General features: G+C 38.4%; 1 long non-coding RNA gene across 1 annotated transcript; it reads right to left on the bottom strand.

Annotated features, from left to right (window-relative positions):
- Positions 1 to 12,488: 12,488 nt before the first annotated feature.
- LOC127096858 (uncharacterized) lies at positions 12,489 to 15,238 on the bottom strand. Its single transcript, XR_007792847.1, has 2 exons — positions 14,740 to 15,238; positions 12,489 to 12,880 (listed from the first exon to the last, which is right to left on the bottom strand). It is a non-coding gene; the product is annotated as an uncharacterized LOC127096858 (long non-coding RNA).
- Between the last annotated feature and the right edge of the window lie 5,887 nt (positions 15,239 to 21,125).

Genomic DNA, 21,125 nt, shown 5'->3' with positions numbered 1-21,125 from the left:
ACGCTGAAGCTAGGAAGGTTGCTGCTCAATTTGGATCACCATCGCTCAGTATCCCTGGAGTAAACTGACCTTAATGGTAATCTTGCTCAGCCCAGGGGAGGACCGATCCCTATTCCTGTTCCTATGGTCAACAAAGAACTTGAAGGCAATCATTATGCCATTTTTACCATCTCGCACTTTTGTAATTTGTTCTTGTATGTTTAAGTACTGTATGCTTCAAAACATTGTTATTTGTATTTGGTCTTATTAATGGGATGATTATGCATGCTTTGAATCAATCTTTCATATTCACTCATCTATCACATTTGCAAAGCACAAACACATACTTTTTCACCTCACTTTCTTTCATCACACTATTGTTAGTAAATGTTGGAAGGAGGATGACGAAAACGAAATACTCATAATTGCTGATTGAATGCTTTCGGATAAAATCCTACTGATGATGTACAGGCATTGTTTCAAATCCCCAAACACTGGAAAGATAAGGAGTTAATCCCTAGTCAACCACTTCGAGCCTAGAAGTAGGAGTTTCTTTCGGATCTACAAACCCTTACGCTTAACCTGGGGCAGGGTAGTGTTCAGTTAGTCTGACTACACATTCAAATTACAAAGATGAAATATCCCATACAAGGATCAACCATATGACATTCTTCGCACACATCCTGAAGTGTCGAAGGAACCGTACAAATCCAAAATCTATGTCGGTTGTTCTTTAATGACGAATGACTTGGCAGTCACAATTTCAAAAAAAAAGAGTCAAAGAAACAGCCCGCTAAGTCAAACACCTTGAAAGGAGACTTAGGCAAAAACTGGGGCAATCCCGATGGATTAAAGCTTCAACAAGCGGTCCATGCAAAAGTTAGGGAACAAAACAAAAAAATCGAAAGAGACAATGAAAGTCTCCAATAAAACAAAACAAGATTCAGTGACCACCATACACAAAATCAAAGGGTCACCGACATCCAAAAAAACAAAATAAGGTGGCTGCCATTCCAAGAGGCCTTGAATCACCATCTTTATCCTTACACCTGCGAAAGAAGAATGTGTGTCGAATTAACTGAACGTAGGATTGGAGATCACCATGAAGAAAGGGGTGGGTTAAAATAAACTTTGAGCCTTATATCATTTTGTTTCAATAACCATGAACCAAGCCACGTTACAACCTTCAAAAGACCTAATTGAAGTAGGGTTTGTTTTGAAAGCATACTATAGCAAGGTTGAGTAAACTGACTCCTAAATCTCTTCTCACTATATCATTCACACACTAGCTAAAATCAGCATCACGTTTGGACTCATGATCCACTCGCCACACACTACTACAACACTCCAAATGAATGATTGTTTTTCAAAACTTGCATAACTGTTGCATTAAAATCACCATTTCTTGAATAACAATTCTTAATCGTCAGTCAGTACTTGACATCGAGAAAATTCCAACAAGGGGAAATTCAAGGGGCACTTGATCTTTGGTGCTGACACGAATCAAGACCATCATATGAATCAGGGGCATGGTGTAGCACCTCAAATTTGCACCTATCATTGTAAATACATTTTCATATTAGGTCATAGCATATCATGGTCCATTGCATAGCATTTGCATAATCCTCAGTTGCCTCAAGTGCAAGCCAATCAGAAGAATTAGGTCAAACTGATCAGGAGATCAGTCAGTCAAGCCAGCAAGCACAATTCTCATTGAGCCAAGGCCCTAGGGTTTGTCCAACAAGTTCACATGACTAGAGGGTCCATTTGAAGTGTTCAAGTCAAGGGTTGAAGGCTCAGAGGTCATCAGTCAATACACAGACAGGCAAAAAACCCTAGAAAGTCAACAGTCAGTCAAAGCAGTGGATGGTGGCCACTCTTGTGGAATTTGGGCACCATGATCAATAATCAAGAGTTCATACAACTTGAGACACCCTTTGAAGTCAAGTTCTCAAGGAATTAGGGTTTGGAATTCATCAGAAGATGCACAGTCAGTCAGAAACCCTAAAAGTCAACTGTTGGTCAACTGTCCATTTAATCAGTGATTTGATGAATGGATTTGGTTTGAGAGGTCTCATTCATGTCCAAATAGTCCTCATATATCATGTCAAACACCATCATGGAAGAATTTGAAGCCAGATCAAAAATTTCCAAAAATGGAAACTGGACCTGTAACTGAAATTTACCAAAAATGGAAAGTCTTGATCCTCAAACTTACATCATGATACAAGCTTCAAATGAATTTTTGCCCAACATGAAAGTTGAAGATCTTGTTCTCCCATTTCCAAAAAGTCCAAGAACTCTCAATTCCCATGTGTGGTTGGCAAGTTATGATCGAATCGATTTCAGAAATTCTTGAACTTCAAAGGGCCATATCTCTCAAACCATTTGGCCAATTTTGGTGGGGTTTTTTCCTACAAGTCACATTTGATCCCCTCTTTCCAAAAATATAAATTTCATGAGCCAAAACCTTGCCAATCAAAATGGCATTTTTTGACTAGTTCCATTTAAATTCAAGTTTGACTCAAGTTTGACTTTTTGAATTAAAAGTTTTCAGCACATTTGGCCAATTAGGAAGTGTTTGGAATGTCATTTGAAATGTGTTTGCAAGCCCATTCCCATGAAGTACACAGCCCATGCTAGCTTGCTTGAAAATTGGAAGAAAGTACCATTTTCCAACCACCACATCCCACAAATCCATGGACTGTGATCTGTACCCTTCAAACAGAGTTTTATTGATCATTTTTCTGTCAGTTTGAAGCTCCATTTTGCAGCCTAACACAGCAAAACAAAGGCCATGTCCTACTTGCTTGAATTTTGGAACAAAAGGACACTTTCACCCATACTTCCACAACAATGCCTTGTACTGTCCAGCAGAATTTTTCCCCCATTTTTCTGTCATGGACAAACACTACTGACTGCACACATCATTCATTTTTTTTCTAGGAGCATTCACTTGGCTTTTGGCAATTTCCAATTTTCTGTCAAACTCCAAAGAGAACAAAAGTTGGCTTTGCTCAATACCATATTCTTCATCACTTTCTGTCAAATGAGAAACAAATTGCAGCCACACAAACCATTTTGGCCAAGGCAGAAGGAGGATGGTTCACTCATTCTAAAAACTCACTTTGCTTTGCATTTCTAAAAACTCTGTCAAAAAACATTGAAGTTACCAAGCCTTGCACTGTACTTTCACTATCCATTCATCATGTTGAAACACAACTGACAGCCATTTCACAGCAACTAGCATTGGTTCTCTCACTCTCTAAAAATCCCTCTCACTTGCAATTTCCCAAATCATTCCAAACTTCCAAAAGGAAACAAACCCTGGCCATTGCTTTGCACCATCTTTTCATCATGCTGAACTACTAACTGCATAACACAAGCCATTTTGACAGCAAACCAAAAACTTCACTCATGCTGAAAACTCCTTTTGGTGCATTTTCAAATTCTGTCCAAAAAAACTTAAAGAGACCAAACCTTGCTTTGATTGATACCATATTTCCTTACCATTTTTCTGTCAAAACCAAACCAGAATGAGGGCCTCCAAACCAGCAAAAACCACCTTCACTCACTCCCTCAAGAATTGACCTTGCTTGGCATTTCTAATTTTCTGTCAAGAACACCCTAAGAACCAAACCCTGCAGGACCAAAAGCAACACTCAACAGCAGGTTTGGAAAATGATTTTCTGTCATTTGTGGACTTGATTTGGAGCTTCTAACCACAGAAGTCCTTACCCCCTCTCATTAGGCATTTTTTCTCCAAATTAAAAATGCTGTTCAAAACACAAGCAACATGAAAACAGAAGATCAAGAACCTCATTCCCTGCCATGGTAAACCAATTGCAGACAATAAGCCAACAGAAAAACCTTGTGCTCTCACTCTCTCAAAAAGAAGCACATTTTGACCATTTACCAAACCTATCAAAAAACTTCCAAAGATCAAAACCCTGGCCTTTGTTTTTTCACTATCCTTTCCTCATTCTGAACTAATGGCAGCCATCACACACAGCAAAAAGCCTTGGTTCATCTCATTCTAAAAAAACACATTTTGCACTTTTCAAAAACAGTCAAGAAATTCTAAGGAACCTAAGCCTGGCCTTTGTCTTCTCATCATCCAAGCATCATTTGTGACTCATGGCAAGCCTCATTTTGCTGCTGTAACAGCCTTTCCACCACTGTCTTCTCTAAGCACTCATCCATGACAGTCTATGATTGGAGCATTTTCCCACATTCCTGAGCCAAAGCATCTGCATCATTCATCATTGGGAGGGTGCTAACACAACTGTTTCTCTTCAAAACAACCAAACAACATCAGAAACACTACTGCTCTTCCAAATTGGTAAAAATTCGACTTCCACTATTCTTAAAACCATTACATGCTTAGTGTAGGTCTATCCATGCTGATTGTCGTGATGCTTTTATTTTTGGAAATGGTTGCTTATTCATGAAGTTACATCGTTTTGAAGTTTGGTGTTAAGATTTGTTTTTGTTCGATTCATGAGCATGGTTGTGTTTTAAGAAAAACCAATGATGGATTTAGGTTGTGTGCTGTTTGATGATCACAATGGTATAGTCAATTGCAATTTCTGGGCACTCTTAAAAATCACGATTTGGGAGAGGAATGAATGCTGTACTGTTCATTAAAACCCTAGCCTTTGATTTTCCAGATTTTTTCTCTTCATTCACGTGTACATGGCTTTACTGTTCCAATCCCCCAGAGCCAATCAAATTATTTCATTTTCTGGACCAAAACGCAGCGCTTTGATAAGTGGATGGCTTATTTACAAAAATGCCACAGCGTGCCCTAATTAGACCATTAATCCATGTTGTTTTGCATTTTAATTCACCAATCTTGTAAAATTCATAACTTGTTCAATTTTGATCCAAATTTAATGGGATTTTTTGTGTTGAGTTCATCATGGTCTCTACTTTTTTATCATTATTTTTCCAGAATTTTGTGATCAATGGATTTTAATTTGTATGAGGGTTTGTGACATGTGACCAATTTTTGTACACTTTGCCAAATCAATTGTGAAATGATGAGAATGTATCCAATGGCTCCCAAATTTTTTGTGCTTAAACTAGACACACTCATGGTGATTTTGGTGTAGAGTTTGTGAATTTATCATTTGTGGTTTGTGAGTTATGAATTTTTGAATTAGGGTGTGACAATTTGTGTCACACCATTGATGTCCAACTTCATGATTTTCATAGCCATGCTTCTTGACCTCCAATTGATCTGATTTTTTGCATGAACCTACTCTTGTATGTCTAGTTTACATGTGAATTTTCTTGGAATTATTTGTGGCATTTCCTAATTGTTTGAGATTTTCTCCCCTGGTTAGTCATATGTTGACCTTGTGTGACACCTGTTCCCATTTCATTTGTGAAATTCTCATACTTTATTGGATGAACATGAAATTTTACATGAGATAACTAGACATCCTCATCTTTGCCATGGTTTTAGTCCCATTCATTTATCATACACCATCTCTGACTTATGATTTTTCTAAGTTGATGCATGTTTGGTTGACTTCTTTGAGCATGTTCAAAATTGCTTTGACTTTCTGATTTTCATTGACTGCCTTCCACTTGTCCAAATGAGATGAAATTTGACATGCTTACCATGCTGTGGATTGTGATTGATCATGATTTATTTGATGATTTTTGGAAATGTTTAGGATTGCTTTTGATTCAAGTCTTGCTGTTGACTTCTATGAGCTTCTAAATGCCATGTTTTGACCTAATTTGATCATGAAATGATGATAGTGATTGATATGAGTGTGAACCCAATTGGCTGTGTTTCTTAATTATTTGAACATAATTTTGGATGCTTGCCCCTTGCTGTTTTGACTTTCTTATTCTCTTTTGACCCTAGGCTTGCCCTAGTGGTCCTGCTACTCACCTTTGAGCTCATGTTTTCAGGTTGACCAACAAATGACCAATGAGACCAATTTCTTTTGATTGAACTTGCCTAAATACCATGACTAACTTGTTTGTTTTGTAGGTAGCTTGGCTCACATGCTTTAAGCTTTGTGCCTTGCACATTCACTAGCTTGTGTTGACTGGTTGATGTCTGTTTCATTTTGATTTAACTCTGACTTGTATACTAACTGTGCTTGATTGATTTCAGGTACTTTAGTTGCTTTTAGTTCCTTGTGAACTTTTGCTTTGCTTTGCTTGTATAAGCAATTTGCATTGAGGTATGTCTCTTTGTCTTCATGTAGTCTGGAAGACCTGGCCTGTTACTTGGCCAGGCAACTGTCTAAAGTCCTCCTTAAGAGGCAATGTTTGTGACTGTTTACTTTTGTCCTTGCATAGAGTCAAAGTCCTCCTAAGTGAAGAGGCAATTGGTGGAAGGTAGGGATATGCAATCTATCCCCCACTATTCAGTGTGTCATCTGCTTTGCTCACACCACTGTGTTGATGCATTGCAGATACAAACCCAAGATCTTGTACAATTGTACAGTTGAGTCAGTTTTAAATGTGTAGAAGGGTTCCCACTTTCTGAACCCACACATTCTTGTCAAATGCTCTCCCAGGTCAGGGATAGAAGCAATGAGGCACACCCCTCATCTCCTTTCATCTGCTTCACCTTAGCCTCTCAATGGCAAGGTTAAGAGCAACACTCACCCCATTCCAGAGGTTTGTTTGTTAAGGTTGATATGACCCCTCGACTAAAACCTAACCCTTGTTTGAGCCACTTGCTTGTGTATAGTGTGTGCTATCTGTGCTTGTAGGATTGTTTGACTTGCTTCCTGTGCAAGTTAGGATTGTTTGACTTGCTTCCTGTGCAAGTTAGGATTGTTTGACTTGCTTCCCGTGCAAGTTAGGATTGTTTGACTTGCTTCCTGTGCAAGTTAGGATTAGTTTAGACTTGCTTCCTGTGCAAGTAGGTTTTGCTTGGCTTGCTTCCTGTGCAAGTTAAGTGTGTGTGTGGCTTGCTTCCTGTGCAAGTCATGTTTAGGATAGGTTGGCTCCCTGTGCCAGTTAGCTAGAAACCTTAACTTAGGGATGATTTGCATGATAACATCTAGGCTCGAGTCGTAGTCTCCCTAGTTGTGTCTCCCTCTGTTATCTGGTTAGGCTAGTCCTTTATCCCTCTGTAGGGGAACTACATCGCCCTGATCTTCATACCAGATGAAGTATGTAGGCAGGAGATTGAGCTGATCTCTCCGGGCGCCTTTTCTTTTCTTTTGTGTGTGTGCTTGACAGTTATAGGCTCGAGTCCCCGACTCCCTATTAACTTGTTGTGTTGTTGTGTGCTTGGAAGCTGATGTAAGTCCATCGAGTGGCAGTTAGGTTCCAGTGTGCGTGTGTTTGGTTCGGATGCTGATGTAAGTCCAGTGATTGGCATTCAGGCTCCATGTTTGCCTTCTTGTGTGTGTTTTGGTTCGGATGCTGATGTAAGTCCAGTGATTGGCATTCAGGCTCCATGTTTGCCTGTGTCTTGTTTGTTTGTGTGCGTGTCAGCCGAGCTACGAATGCTCTGATTCTTCTCTCGTCCGAGAAGATACGTATGCATAGGATGCGATATCCTAGCGAGCATGTGTCGTTTCCCCAGTCCGAACTACTTGGACTCTGATGTCTATGCCTGATAGACTAAGTAGGCCCAGGATGCGACATCCTGCCGAGTTCAGTTTCAGTCAGTTTCTTTCGTTTCTTTCAGCCAGTGTGTGTATGTGTGTGAGCAGTGTTTAGCAACCAATATCCCTTCCTTTTGTGCGTGGATCCCGTAGAGTACTACGGATGCGTAGGGGTGCTAATACCTTCCCTTCGCATAACCGACTCCCGAACCCATTCTCTTTGGTCGCGAGACCATGTTCTTTCCCAGGTTTACTTCGAGCGTTTCCTTTCCCTCTTTTGGGATAAATAACGCACGGTGGCGGCTCTGTTGTTTCTTCTTTTCCCGCCGGTTTTTCGCGTGATGCGACACATGGCATCTATTGGTCATATTGACATAAGAAGTAGTTAATACAAGACAAATCTCCAAGCATCGGTTGATCAGGGAGGAAAGGCACTTCAATACTCAGTCCGTCTGGGGCAAGTCCCTCAAATGCTAATTAGGGGCAAGACAAGTAGCAAGGGGCAAATTCCCTTCATATCTTCAAGACAGTCAAGCAGATTGCATCAGGCATTAGTGACTGCTTGAATTCACATCAAAAATGTCGAAAGTTCATACCAGTACAACATTATACCTTGACAAGAATCCTTAGGGCACGTCAAAGGCACAACCATCATGCATTGATCACGTCGCTATGCTCAGTTACAGGCTGGCCAAACACTTCAGAAGAAGAACCGAGATCTTCTCAAAGACAAAGACACGACGTATCAGCAAGAGTCAAACTTGGGGCACCAAGTGTATCCACACCTATTGCATGTTCATCACATCATCAACTACCGAGTGTCGGGAAGTCAGATCCGTTCCACCAGCCAACAATCCAATCCACATTGACAATTACCAGAAAAGCCAAAGTCCACCTTGTTGTCACCTTCATAAAACCAAATATAACCAACTTTGGTTTCCAGAAAACACATCTCCTATGAAAGGGAGGCCAATCCCAAAACAAACCAAGCATCCTTTGCATTCAAACATGCATCTCATGCATCACATGCATCACATCATACATAACGCATACATATCATTCATGTACATAACACAAATCAAAATCCAAGGTTTAGTCGTAGGCATCCAGGCCAACCCTCAGTTAAGTCATTGTCACTTTTTCTGAGTGAGTTCCTACCCTATCGTCGGGCGTTCCCCATTTGAGTTACATCCTTCAACTTTTGTTGATAAGTTGTTATCCTCAGCTAAATCAAAACATTGTTTCTCCAAACACTCACCTTATTTCACATTGAGCGTCCCTCAATGAGTCGTTTCCTGTAACCTTTTGTTGACAGAAACTACATCTCCCCAGAGAATATTGGTTTTGCAACCTTTTGTTGTTGATACCCCAAGCAAGTCTCACCCAGCAATGTCCAATACTACCCAACAAATCAGGTTTACTGAACTTTGACAGTAGCCTTATTTTTCCAGTATTTTTCTCACTATCATCCTTTTGGTGAAAGTCCGTTGAGGAATAATATTGATCATCGTCCTGTTCACGATCACCGTTATCCTTTTGGTAATGGTAAATCCTTAACATTTGTGATTTTACCGTCATCCTTTTGGTGTCGAAGATCCTTGAAGTTTTGGTCTAACCTTCATCCTTTTGGTGAATGGTGACCTCTACAGTTATTACAACCTACCGTCATCCTTTTGGTGTCGGCGATCCTTATGGTGATAAGCAATCCTTGTCATTCTGGTTTAATCATCATCCTTTTGGTGATGACGTTCAGTTCAATCTAAATATCATCCTTTTGGTGGTAGAGATTATGGAGTTTGGTTTAAGCTATCATCCTTTTGGTGATAGTGACATTTGGAAAGTCCAATCCCACTGTCATCCTTTTGGTGTCAGCAATATTTGAAGTTATTATAACTTATTATCATCCTTTTGGTGGTAACAAGTTTTGAAGTTATGATCTCACCTTCATCCTTTTGGTGATTGTGATTGTGGATTCATTATCATCCTTTTGGTCATAACGAGTTTTGTTGTTTGTAGTACCTTCATCCTTTTGGTGATGGTGACTATTGACTTATTATCATCCTTTTGGTGGTAACAAGTTTGTGTCTTGATCTTACCTTCATCCTTTTGGTGATGGTGATCAATTGCGTGTGTGCTTATTATCGTCCTTTTGGCGATAACAAGTTGTGTCTTTTAATTATACCTTCATCCTTTTGGTGATGGTGATTATCATCCTTTTGGTGATAACAAGGTTTTGTTTTGATCTTACTATCATCCTTTTGGTGATGGAGATCCTTTGAGTTGTGTGACTTATTATCATCCTTTTGGTGGTAACAAGTTTTGTCGTCTGACAATACCTTCATCCTTTTGGTGATGGTGATTGTTGACTTATTATCATCCTTTTGGTGGTAACAAGTTTGTGTCTTGATCCTACCTTCATCCTTTTGGTGATGGTGATCAATTGCGTGTGTACTTATTATCATCCTTTTGGTGGTACTAAGTTTTGTCGTATGACAATACCTTCATCCTTTTGGTGATGGTGATTGTTGACTTATTATCATCCTTTTGGTGATAACAAGTCTGTGTCTTGATCCTACCTTCATCCTTTTGGTGATGGTGATCAATTGCGTTGTGTACTTATTATCATCCTTTTGGTGGTAACAAGTTTTGTCGTTTGACAATACCTTCATCCTTTTGGTGATGGTGATTGTTGACTTATTATCATCCTTTTGGTGATAACAAGTTTTTTGTCTTGATCTTACCTTCATCCTTTTGGTGATGGTGATCAATTGCGTTGTGTGATTATTATCATCCTTTTGGTGGTAACAAGTTTTGTCGTTTGACAATACCTTCATCCTTTTGGTGATGGTGACTGTTGACTTATTATCATCCTTTTGGTGATAACAAGTTTGTGTCTTGATCTTACCCTCATCCTTTTGGTGATGGTGATCAATTGTGTGTGTGCTTTTTATCATCCTTTTGGTGATAACAAGTTTGTGTCTTGATCTTACCCTCATCCTTTTGGTGATGGCGATCCTTTGCGTGTGTGCTTATTATCATCCTTTTGGTAGTAACAAGTTTTGTCGTTTGACAATACCTTCATCCTTTTGGTGATGGTGATTGTTGACTTATTATCATCCTTTTGGTGGTAACAAGTTTTGTTTTAATTATACCTTCATCCTTTTGGTGATGGTGATCATTGAGTTTCGACTTATTATCATCCTTTTGGTGATAACAAGTTTGTTGTGCGACTATACCTTCATCCTTTTGGTGATGGTGATTGTTGAAGTTATTTGACTTATTATCATCCTTTTGGTGATAACAAGTTTTGATTGTTGGATATTATCTTCATCCTTTTGGTGACGGTGATATTTGAAGTTGATGAGTCAATTATCATCCTTTTGGTGATAGCCTTGATATTATACTCTCTGTACTATGAAATCTTATCAGAATAACATCATCCTTTTGGTGACGGACATCATCCTTTTGGTATTGGAATTCTTTGTTGATCTTACCATCATCCTTTTGGTGATGGCGATCTTTGTTGTAGCCACTGTAACCATCATCTTTTTGGTGATGACTACTTTTGAAGCTCGATTTATCTATCATCCTTCTGGTGATGACGATCCTGAAAACCATGGTGAATTACTATCATCCTTTTGGTGATAGCAGTTAAATCCACTGTCATCCTTTTACTTGCTTATTCAACATCCATAAACAAACTTTCAAAATAATTCGAACGAAAAGGGACTAGAAGGCGGACGCCTTATTATTCCTCGAAAGAATTGGACAATTGGTGAACACCACATTGCTCAATCTTTCGTCGTTCTTCAAAAACATCTCAAACAAATCAAACTAACTTCTCGCCCCCGAGCGATCGAAACCAAACACCCAAACACATCAAATCAACTTGTCACCCCCGCGTGACCAAAACTCTTTCAAAAGAGCATTGTCAATCCTTTCTAATGCGCACAACGAACCAGTGCTAGAGCCTCCCCCGAGAGTAGACAAGTCAGCGTTTAGCCGTTAGAACGCCGACTAACACAGTCGTTCATCAAAACAAAACGCACCCAAATATTCGTAGTAGCCCGAACTACGAATGCTCTGATTTCCTTATTGCACCATAAGGATACGTAGGCAGGATATTGTTGTATCTTCGCAAGCACACTAATAAAAAACCTCTCATTTCCCCCTCCTGAGGTCTTCATCCATATCTATCATCAATTCTAACTTCTCGAAGCAAGCAGATAAACAGTCAATTAACAGTCAAATAGCAAAATCAGACTAAGAGGTTCCCGTTGAGTACAACGGACGTAAGGGGTGCTAATACCTTCCCCTTGCGTAATCGACTCCCGAACCCGAATATGGTTGCGACGACCATTATTCTTATTTCCAAAGGTTTTCTCGATATTTTCCTATTCCTTCATCGGAATGAATAAAGTTCGGTGGCGACTCTGTTTCGAACAACATTTTTTCCGCGTCCTATCGCGAGGGATCGCATTCATCATTTTTTGAGGTGCGACAACTGTCATACCCCAAAATTTGCCATAGTTTTTAATTTTTTAAAAAAATTGTTTTTGCATATTCACATGCCCTAATCATCCATCATAATACATTCATTTACAGTTTCAAATAGCATCATTTGGTTGAAAGGTTTCTTGCTATTTAAGATACATGACATTTAAGTAGAATTTGCAAGCTTATGGTCATAATGGCTCATTTATATTTTTCTGGTTTTGGACCTCTGATCATTTTAGTCACACCATGTCATTGAAATTTAGGGAGTCATTTTCAACCCTTGATTCTAGTCCATGAAAGTCAATCATTAATGGTTAATGTTTGTTAACCATTTCCGTTCTTATCCGGTGATCATCTTTGATTTTGTTGATTCATGGCATGATATGTCACCCAAGAGAGAAAGAGCTTTCAAATTCAAAATCATATTCAAATTCAATTTCATTTATGGAGGGTAAACCTCTCTCTTATACACAAGTGTCACAAACCCACTCAAAGACCATTTTCATTACTAAAATATCCAATTAAATTTCAAAAGAGTCAAATTACAAAACCAATTACACCAAGTTACATGTCTTGGCCTAGAGTTAACTTTTGGTCAACTGTTGACTTTTTGGTCAAAGAGTAGACCAAAGTCAACAACCTATCTTGAACCCTAATCCTCCTTATTCTCCATTCCTAAGCCATATCCCTTTTGCCCAAAATCCTTCATAGATCTTGATGAGTCCAAAGCTTTCTTCATAAGTTTTTATCATTGCCCAAGGTGTTCTCATGGTTCATGTCATGCCTTGCCATGCCTAGTCTTAACCAAGCTATCCCTACCCAAAATACACCAACAAACACATGTAAATAATCAGCATACCACTTACATACACACATTCATTGCATTCATATACCACTAACATTTAAATAATCCATACATACACCATAGTTATCCAATCATACATACATGATCAATAACACAAGCAACATACATATGAACCTTATCATAAGCCAAGATAATGATGTTCAATAGATCAAGCATACCATAATATAAAAACACAAACTTCCATAACAACCCCTAATTCATTCATATCATGTTAACAGTTCAAAAGTCATAACATGGTAAGCTTAACACGATTCATGCAGCAACCCACATCAAGTGTCACAACCAAGAGGTCCTAGTCAAGTTGCATCAAACTTCATAACAAATTCCATTCCAACCTAAGCCACCTACCCACATGATCTATTACCTTTCTAACAAAGATGTCATGATAACATGTTCAACTCAATTCAAATACCTCGTGACAGTTCCAGTGCACTTGAACCAAGCAATTCCTAAACTAACACAATTCTTAACTCGTTCTAGCATGACAACTTCTAACTTCAATTTCAATTTCAATTAACCAATCAACTTTTTCTAACTGTTTTACAAATAGTAAGCATCACATTCAACAACTTACTAACCCACAATCTCTAACATTAACTAACATCCTAATAAGTTATAACAACATTCGTATTTTTCATTAACACTAACAACATCAAAAATTCAAACATTGCACTAACATTCCAATTTCACTAACTCATAACAATTTCAAACAACTCCACATTAATCAATTCAATTCATAATACCAATCCAAAACCATCATAACATCACTATAATTTTTCAAACAATAACTCAAACATCCATGGCAATAAGTTCAAATTCACTCTAATGGTTCAATCATGGCACAATAACATATTCATTTATCCGAGTAATATAATCATAGCTTTAATTCAAACTTCAAACTAACTACAAAATTCAATTCAATTGACAAGTTAACTAATTCACATTTCTAACTAAATAATCCATTCCAATAATTCAGTAACTGTTTCCTTAAGCTCATTTACCATAACACTTTAATACACCAACTTCATTAACAATTAACCTTCTAACTTAACTCCAAAAGTACCACAATCCAAACACACCATTTCCAATTACAACTTAACAAGCGTCTAACAGTATATTTAATCTAACTTCCAAGTCATTCCCCTTATAACATGATTTAACACATACTAGCACTAACATAATAAGCATTCATAAATACTAGCAACTTCATACCAATTCACTAATGTAACTAACATTTTAACTATACTAACTATAACCTCATAACACTAATTGCATCTAACAACTACACTAACTGATGAAATCCAAATTACATTCAATTAAACTCAAACCAAATTTACAACTATCAATTAACACACCAACCTCCTAACTAATTTTTTCACATCAACTAACTCAATAACAACTACTAACATATCTTAACAGAAAATTTTAACAGAGTTATATCACTAACCAACTTCCTCATTGATCTAACTACAACTAACTATGCCCTAACAGATAACTCTTTGCCCTACCCACTGCCTGAGTTAGTTACATCACCATCCTTATATATTCCCCATCCTCTTCAATCATTGAACATCAATCACAATCTGAAATACATGTTCCACTTAAAATCAGAATCACTCACTTCACCAAACTCACTGAGAATTTTCACTCTTTCAATCACTCTCTCTCAGCAACTCCATCAATCTCTCCGCACTCCTCACACTCTGACACAGAGCAACAACACAAGTCTTTAATACTACATATTATAGCATAAAGAGAAGACGAAGAAGGTTCACACACAAAATTGGAAAATAGTATAATAAGGCTTACCTGAAGAGGAAGAAGATCTTTGAATCCTTTGTTCTCATCACCAACACCTTGAAGAGCCGCTAAAGCTACTCCGGAAGGTAAGCTCTCCCTCACTTCTCTTTCGATCTGCACTAAATTATTCACCGTGATATAGTTCTTCTTCGATGGAGACAAACCCTTAAGGTTTGGACTCCATTTTACTCACCATCGTCGTTTAATTCATGTATTTGTATTATTGGGTTCGTGGTTCATCATTTCGATTCATAGATTTGAGTGGGTCTTGAATTAAATTGAGGGTATAGTTGAATATATGTGGTCGTGAGGGTTATTTTGATGATGGAGGTATTTGATTTGGACTGGCTCCGCCACCTCCGGCATGGTGGAGCACCACTCAGGAAAGGAAGCTGGTGAGGGAGAAAAGAAGTTGAGGCGATAAGAAGTTTGAAATGTTTTGGCTGGCAATGACATCTTCGCTTAGGCATATGGTTGGTGGGCTTTGCAGCCACAAGTCTTATGGACTTAAGAGTCTCTACCCTTTCTTTGGCTGATACACCCGCTTATGAACAATAACCATACCTTGGGCCTCAATGATGTGGGCCATGCGCCTCTTTTCGGATCTGCACCCCATTTACAAATCTGCACCCCACTGCCTTTTTTTCTTTGTTTTTTTTGTTTCTTCTTAATTCTTTCACCATTCTTTTTTATATTCACATTTAGTACACAAAAATACAAAAATACAAAAATATACATAGTAAGATTAGTTCTTGTCGAATTAGAATGTTAATTAAGATTAATTCTTAGTTTTTGAATTTAATCTCTAGTTTTCACTTTAATACACTTTAATTCATTCTAATTGATTTTACTCATTAAAATATTAGGTTTTCATTAGAACTTAAGTTTGTTAGTTTTAGGTTAATTTTCAATTAGAATTTTATAAACTAATACACATGTAATATTAGATTTTGATTAGAATTTTAATTTTAATTTTAGAAAGTAATAGGTGATTAACAATGTATTTCCTTCATGATTTTAGGTCTTTGATTTAAAAAGACATGTGCTTATAGTATCTTGATTAATGCCTTGATTGATTGATCAAAGTCACCTTTGATCAATTAACCACTTAATATTCATCTGATTTCCCTATCCAGTCAAGTGATTATAAATCTCTTGATCACTTGATAGGATTTAATCCATGCACTTTCATCATACTGGGTTCGAAATCAAACGTAAGCTCAAGATAACATGCAACTTTGGGGACTCTATACTTCTGTTAGCGGTGAATCTTGGCGAACAACCTCTAGTTTTCCAAAACTTGTAAAGTTGGGTTACTTGCAGGATCAACCACACAAATCCTAGGACATGTGCAAATCTAAATAACTTTGTAAATCTCTAGAATGGCTTTTGTACTTTTCATTTGGCTTTATAAAGTTTTTTATGTCGAAAGGTGTTGATTAAAAACGTTTAAATAGATGTAAAGTTGACAAGATAAGATAAATGGCAGAAAATAACTAACGAAACATAAAGTGTCGAAAGAAGAAATGCAGAAAGATAATTGACTAGTAGATGTAAAGAGAAATTGGTAAAGAACTTTAAACTTCATAAAATAAAACTTTGAAAGAATTGGTGTTTGTTTACACATACATGTTCCAGATATGACTCTTTTCTCTCACACGGGTACTTTGAGTCTTTGCAGGAATTTTGTACAAGTAATTTTTCACACCTTTCTGATAACAACTATCCTATTTATATACAAATAAAACAACTGTTACTAACGAACAAATCCTAAAACTTTGACACTTGGTTATCTTCCTTTCGCCAGATGCTTCCACGCGTCTTCTGCCAAACGTCACAACTCTTTTGAATTTGAATTTACACTTCACGTCGAAATGACGTCTTTCTCCAGACTCTGTCGAATTGTTGAAATATTATAGCATCATCCGTGTTCGTCAAAGACGTCTTTCCATCTGCAACTATCCTGTCGAAATATCGAACCATCATTTTGTCGAAGTGTCGAACAACTCTTATGGCGTCATTCGTCGAAGGGACCATTTTGCATACTAATCTCATGGCGTCAAAAACGCACGTATACAAATTGCCCCCCAACAAAGATGTTTCGACTGTTTTTTGGAGAAACAGTCATTTGTTGTCAACCAGTGTTTTGATGCCATGTCATTTAATCTTATTAATTCTGAGTTTTGATAATCTCAAATTCCAATACATATTTCATCATTACTCTTTCTCCAAAATGTCACGTCTAGCCCACGTTCAGGGTCTACCTCTATCATATCCTAACATTATGGTTTCTTTTCAACTTTCACCTCTTCAACATCACCATGAAAATCGGCCACGTGTCCCACCATCATCATTACCATTCTAAAGCGTTTTCATCACCTTCCTCCTATAAATACCCATAAACCTTTTTCCTCAAAACTCTTTTAACACTTCAGCTTACTTTTCTTCATACCCATTTCTTAAGCTTTCATACTCCCTTGAGAAATATTCCTTTGTTCTTCCTAACAATGGCTCCTCACAAACCTTCAAGCAGCAAACATTCCAAGAAGAAACAGGATCCAACTCTCTCTCCTGTGCATGATTTGAAAGGACCAATGACTATTGGAAATCAACAGTATGTTCCTGAACCTCCAAATGAGAAAGAGAAAGAATGCATCTATAAATCCCAGGTATTAATTCCTGTTCTTATTTCTGGAAACTGTCACGCTATGTTAGGTCCTCTTCCAAATCCAGAAATTAAACCAGATCGTTTAAGAGAATTTTTTCCATCTTATTTCCATACAAAACCCATAGGTGTTGGAGTGAAACCTCTGCTTAAAGAGAAAATTGTAGAACAAAATGACCCATCGAGTTCGACGGATGCTGGAGAGTTGAACTTAGCCTATTTGAATCACAACAAGATATTTAGAACTTGTCCATGGTCGAAAGACCCTTCAGACTACTTATCTTGGCTAGATAAAATTGAAAAGGTTAAAGGGGATTTTTGGAAAGAAGTAGGCATTTTCAACCTTATTCAGTTGTCGAGAGTAAGACCCAATATCTGCCCTAATATGCTTTTGGCTTCTCTCTACTTCTAGGACAGTACTTATGATACCTTTCACCTTCCATGTGGGATGGTTACGCCTAATCTCTTCGACACAGCAGCCATCGTTGGCCTTCACCCCAACGATATAGATTTCGACCCCACTATCCTGAACGAAGATACCATCGCTTTCGAAACTAGCCTCGCCCCATACTCTTTATTTACATCCTATTATCATGACAAGAGCACCACTGAAGTTTCAGATGTCGAACACATAACTTTTCTAACTCTGTGGCTATCCAAATATGTGTTTTGCTCTCGTTCCCTCCAAGTTGCTAAGAGGTTCATCACCATGGCCAATCAGCTTCACGCATGCACCAAACTATGCTTGAGTGAAATGATTTTGGCGAATCTTTACGAATCTCTGAGTGAGAGCGTACATCTTTTGAAAACCATCAAAACCCAAGGTAAAATCAACTTATCAGGACCTTTCTGGCTCTTGCAACTATGGCTCAATGCCACATTTGAAGCTTCTCTCCCTGTAGAACCAGAGGTAGATGAAGAGGAAGTGAAAAATAGGACTGTCGAATGGCCAAGGTTGGTGCAAATAACGCCAACTGATGAAGGGATTAGCCTTCGACAAGCTTTCAAAAGCTATGTCATGATGTTTTCTAAGAGGTATCAGTTTACTTCGACCATGGCACCTTTTGCTGATAGAAAAATTGGACCTAAATGGTTTACCCAACAGCTGCCTTTTGAAATACAGAAGGATGAAAATATATTTCTGAATGTTTGGGAATCATTTTTAACCCCTAGGCTCCTTTTTTCTTATCGTAACGCCACTAAAACCCAAATCGCTTTGATAGTTTATCAACCCAACCTTGTTTCTAGACAGTTTGGCCTAATCCAGATAAAACCTCGACCTATATTCCCCAAGAAAGGATCCATCATCTTTTACAACTCCCTTCATACTGAAGGTGAGGGCAAAGAACTGTCGAAGAAACTGACTGATGACTCTCTCGACATCCGACCAGTGATCTTTCGACCATCATTCCTATGTACTCCTGAGTTCGATAAATGGTGGAAAGATTATTATTCCAACAGATTTTTCGACGTAGCTGCCTTTGCTACACATTTAACAAATGCCTTCGCTTTTGTGCAGGATCGGACGAAAAAAGGTATTCAAAGACACATTAGAGAAATACAGAAATTTCAAAAATATTTCGAAACTGTGTATAGACCTGATGATCTTAGTCGAACCATACACGAAGCAACAGCAGAATTAAAACGTAAATTGACGGAGAAGTTTGAAAAATTGTCATTGCCTTCAAATCTTCTACCAGAGGCGCGCTATGACCTGGCTTTCAGTTGTCATCCACCAAAATTTCCTCCTTTGCCAACTGCTGAATTTGGCGTGGCATTTAGCCCTCCATTTCCAGATTGGTTCGTTTGTGGGGACTTTATGAAAAAATTTCGTCAACAATACCAAAAACCTGATGAGCGTGTGGTTCCGACTAAGTATCATCTGGACGAATACCAATGACACCTTCATATTGGAATAGAACACGTTCGCGTGGAAGATCCCACTCTTGAAGGTGTTCACAGAAAACATGATTTTTTCTTTTGTTATTCTAACTGTATTATCATGTATTTCTTATATTCGTTTCTGAGTCTCCTTTCTTTCCTTAGCCGTGAGGATTCTTGCCAAGAAAACTTCTGTCGAAGCATCGCCAAGTGCTGCTAAGAAACATTAGACAAAGGTACAACACATCACTTCTTCTCATTTATTCCTTTCCCTTTTAAGAAACTAACTTGGTTTTGGTCTGTATGACTAGGTAAGTCGAAAACCCCCATCAGTCCAAAAGAGAAAGAGTGAAGAAGAGAAAGAAGAGGATAATGTTCCTAATGAAGAATCTGGTGATGAATCTCCAGAGCTAATCCCCCTTCCTCAGAAGAAGAAGAAACTCACAAAGGTCTCTTCCCAAAGATCCATTGTTAAATCAACTAGGAAGGATTTTGCAAGTACTCCCACTGTTAACCCTCAGTCGAAGGATACGGAGAGTGGGAAATCTAGCTTTAACACTGAGATTCCTGAGGTAAATCTTTATTTCGACTGTATTATTCACCTTTTTTGCCTCTCTTTCTTCTAAGCTTAGAGTTATTTTGCAGAAACAAGTGGCTGTCGAAAGAACACCTGAGAAAATTCTGGAGGAAACAGTCCAAGAAGAAGATATCCCCACAAGTGATCATGACAGGCAAACTGTAGCAGAATTCGACGCTACAAGGGGTGAAGCTTCTGAAGATGAATCTCCTCCTCATCCAGGATTAGATGCTGCAACTCAGGGTGATGATACTGACATGGAAGCTGGGGTCGAAGATGATCATGAAGACGAAATTGCCCAAGATGGGGGAGACCAGTCGAAACAAATGGAGGTTGAGCAAACTTTAGAGCGAAACACTCCATCTGCTCTTGACCAGACCCCAGGAAGTGGCAAATCAACTGGTTCGACTAGTTTCTCTCGCGAGGAGCTTGAAAATCTCAAAGTGCAGAGACCCTTAGAGTATGTGAAGGCTATGCTTAGTACTCGTTTTAATTTTCAAGATTCTTCACAAAACAGTTCGACTACTTCTGGGGCCACTTCTGAAGCACCATCTCTTGGCAACATGTTGACCAAGATTAAGACGAAAATCCTTAATGTCGATTTGTTCAAAGTCTCGGAAGAAAACGCCCTTGCCCATATTGACCTCAAGAAAATTTTGAAGCAAGTTAATGTCTTGGAAACTTCTGCTGAGGTTGGCAGTTTTGTGATGGAGCTGACGACCCTTATTGACTTGGCAACTGCGGATCTTCATCGTCAAAGAGATCTTACCCAGCAAATCTCCTCCAAATCTGAAGCTCAAACTGCTGAATGGAACGTTGTTGCAACTTCGACTGACAAAGTTTCAAAGCTACAGCAGCTTTTTGAAACTTACATCAAAGAAGTTGCTGTTTGTGATGATAATATCCAGAAATGGGAAAAACAAATAGCAGCACTTCAAGAGAAGATCTCTCAAGAGAAAAAACGCAAGGCATCTATACAACAACCTAAGCAGACCGAGTTTGCAGGCAGAGATGTAAACCAAGTGAACGCGTTTTTCGTCAAGGAACTAGGGAAATATTTTATTTTCAAATTTTCATTACGGGTTATTTCCCCCGCTTAGACCAGATAACGTGCCACATGTTCTATGGTGGACTCACTAGTGTCTCCTGAGAACTTTGTGAACTTAGGAACTTTCCACCTTGGTGGCAGTTCTTCTTGCAGAATATATTCCGATAGTGGGGAAGCGTAACTGGGCCTTTGTAATCCCATGTTCATCCCATTTTGTGCCATTA

Source organism: Lathyrus oleraceus, chromosome 6 (genome assembly GCF_024323335.1).
Source record: "Lathyrus oleraceus cultivar Zhongwan6 chromosome 6, CAAS_Psat_ZW6_1.0, whole genome shotgun sequence".
NCBI lineage: Eukaryota > Viridiplantae > Streptophyta > Magnoliopsida > Fabales > Fabaceae > Lathyrus > Lathyrus oleraceus.
This window is presented reverse-complemented; position numbering and strand designations above follow the sequence as displayed.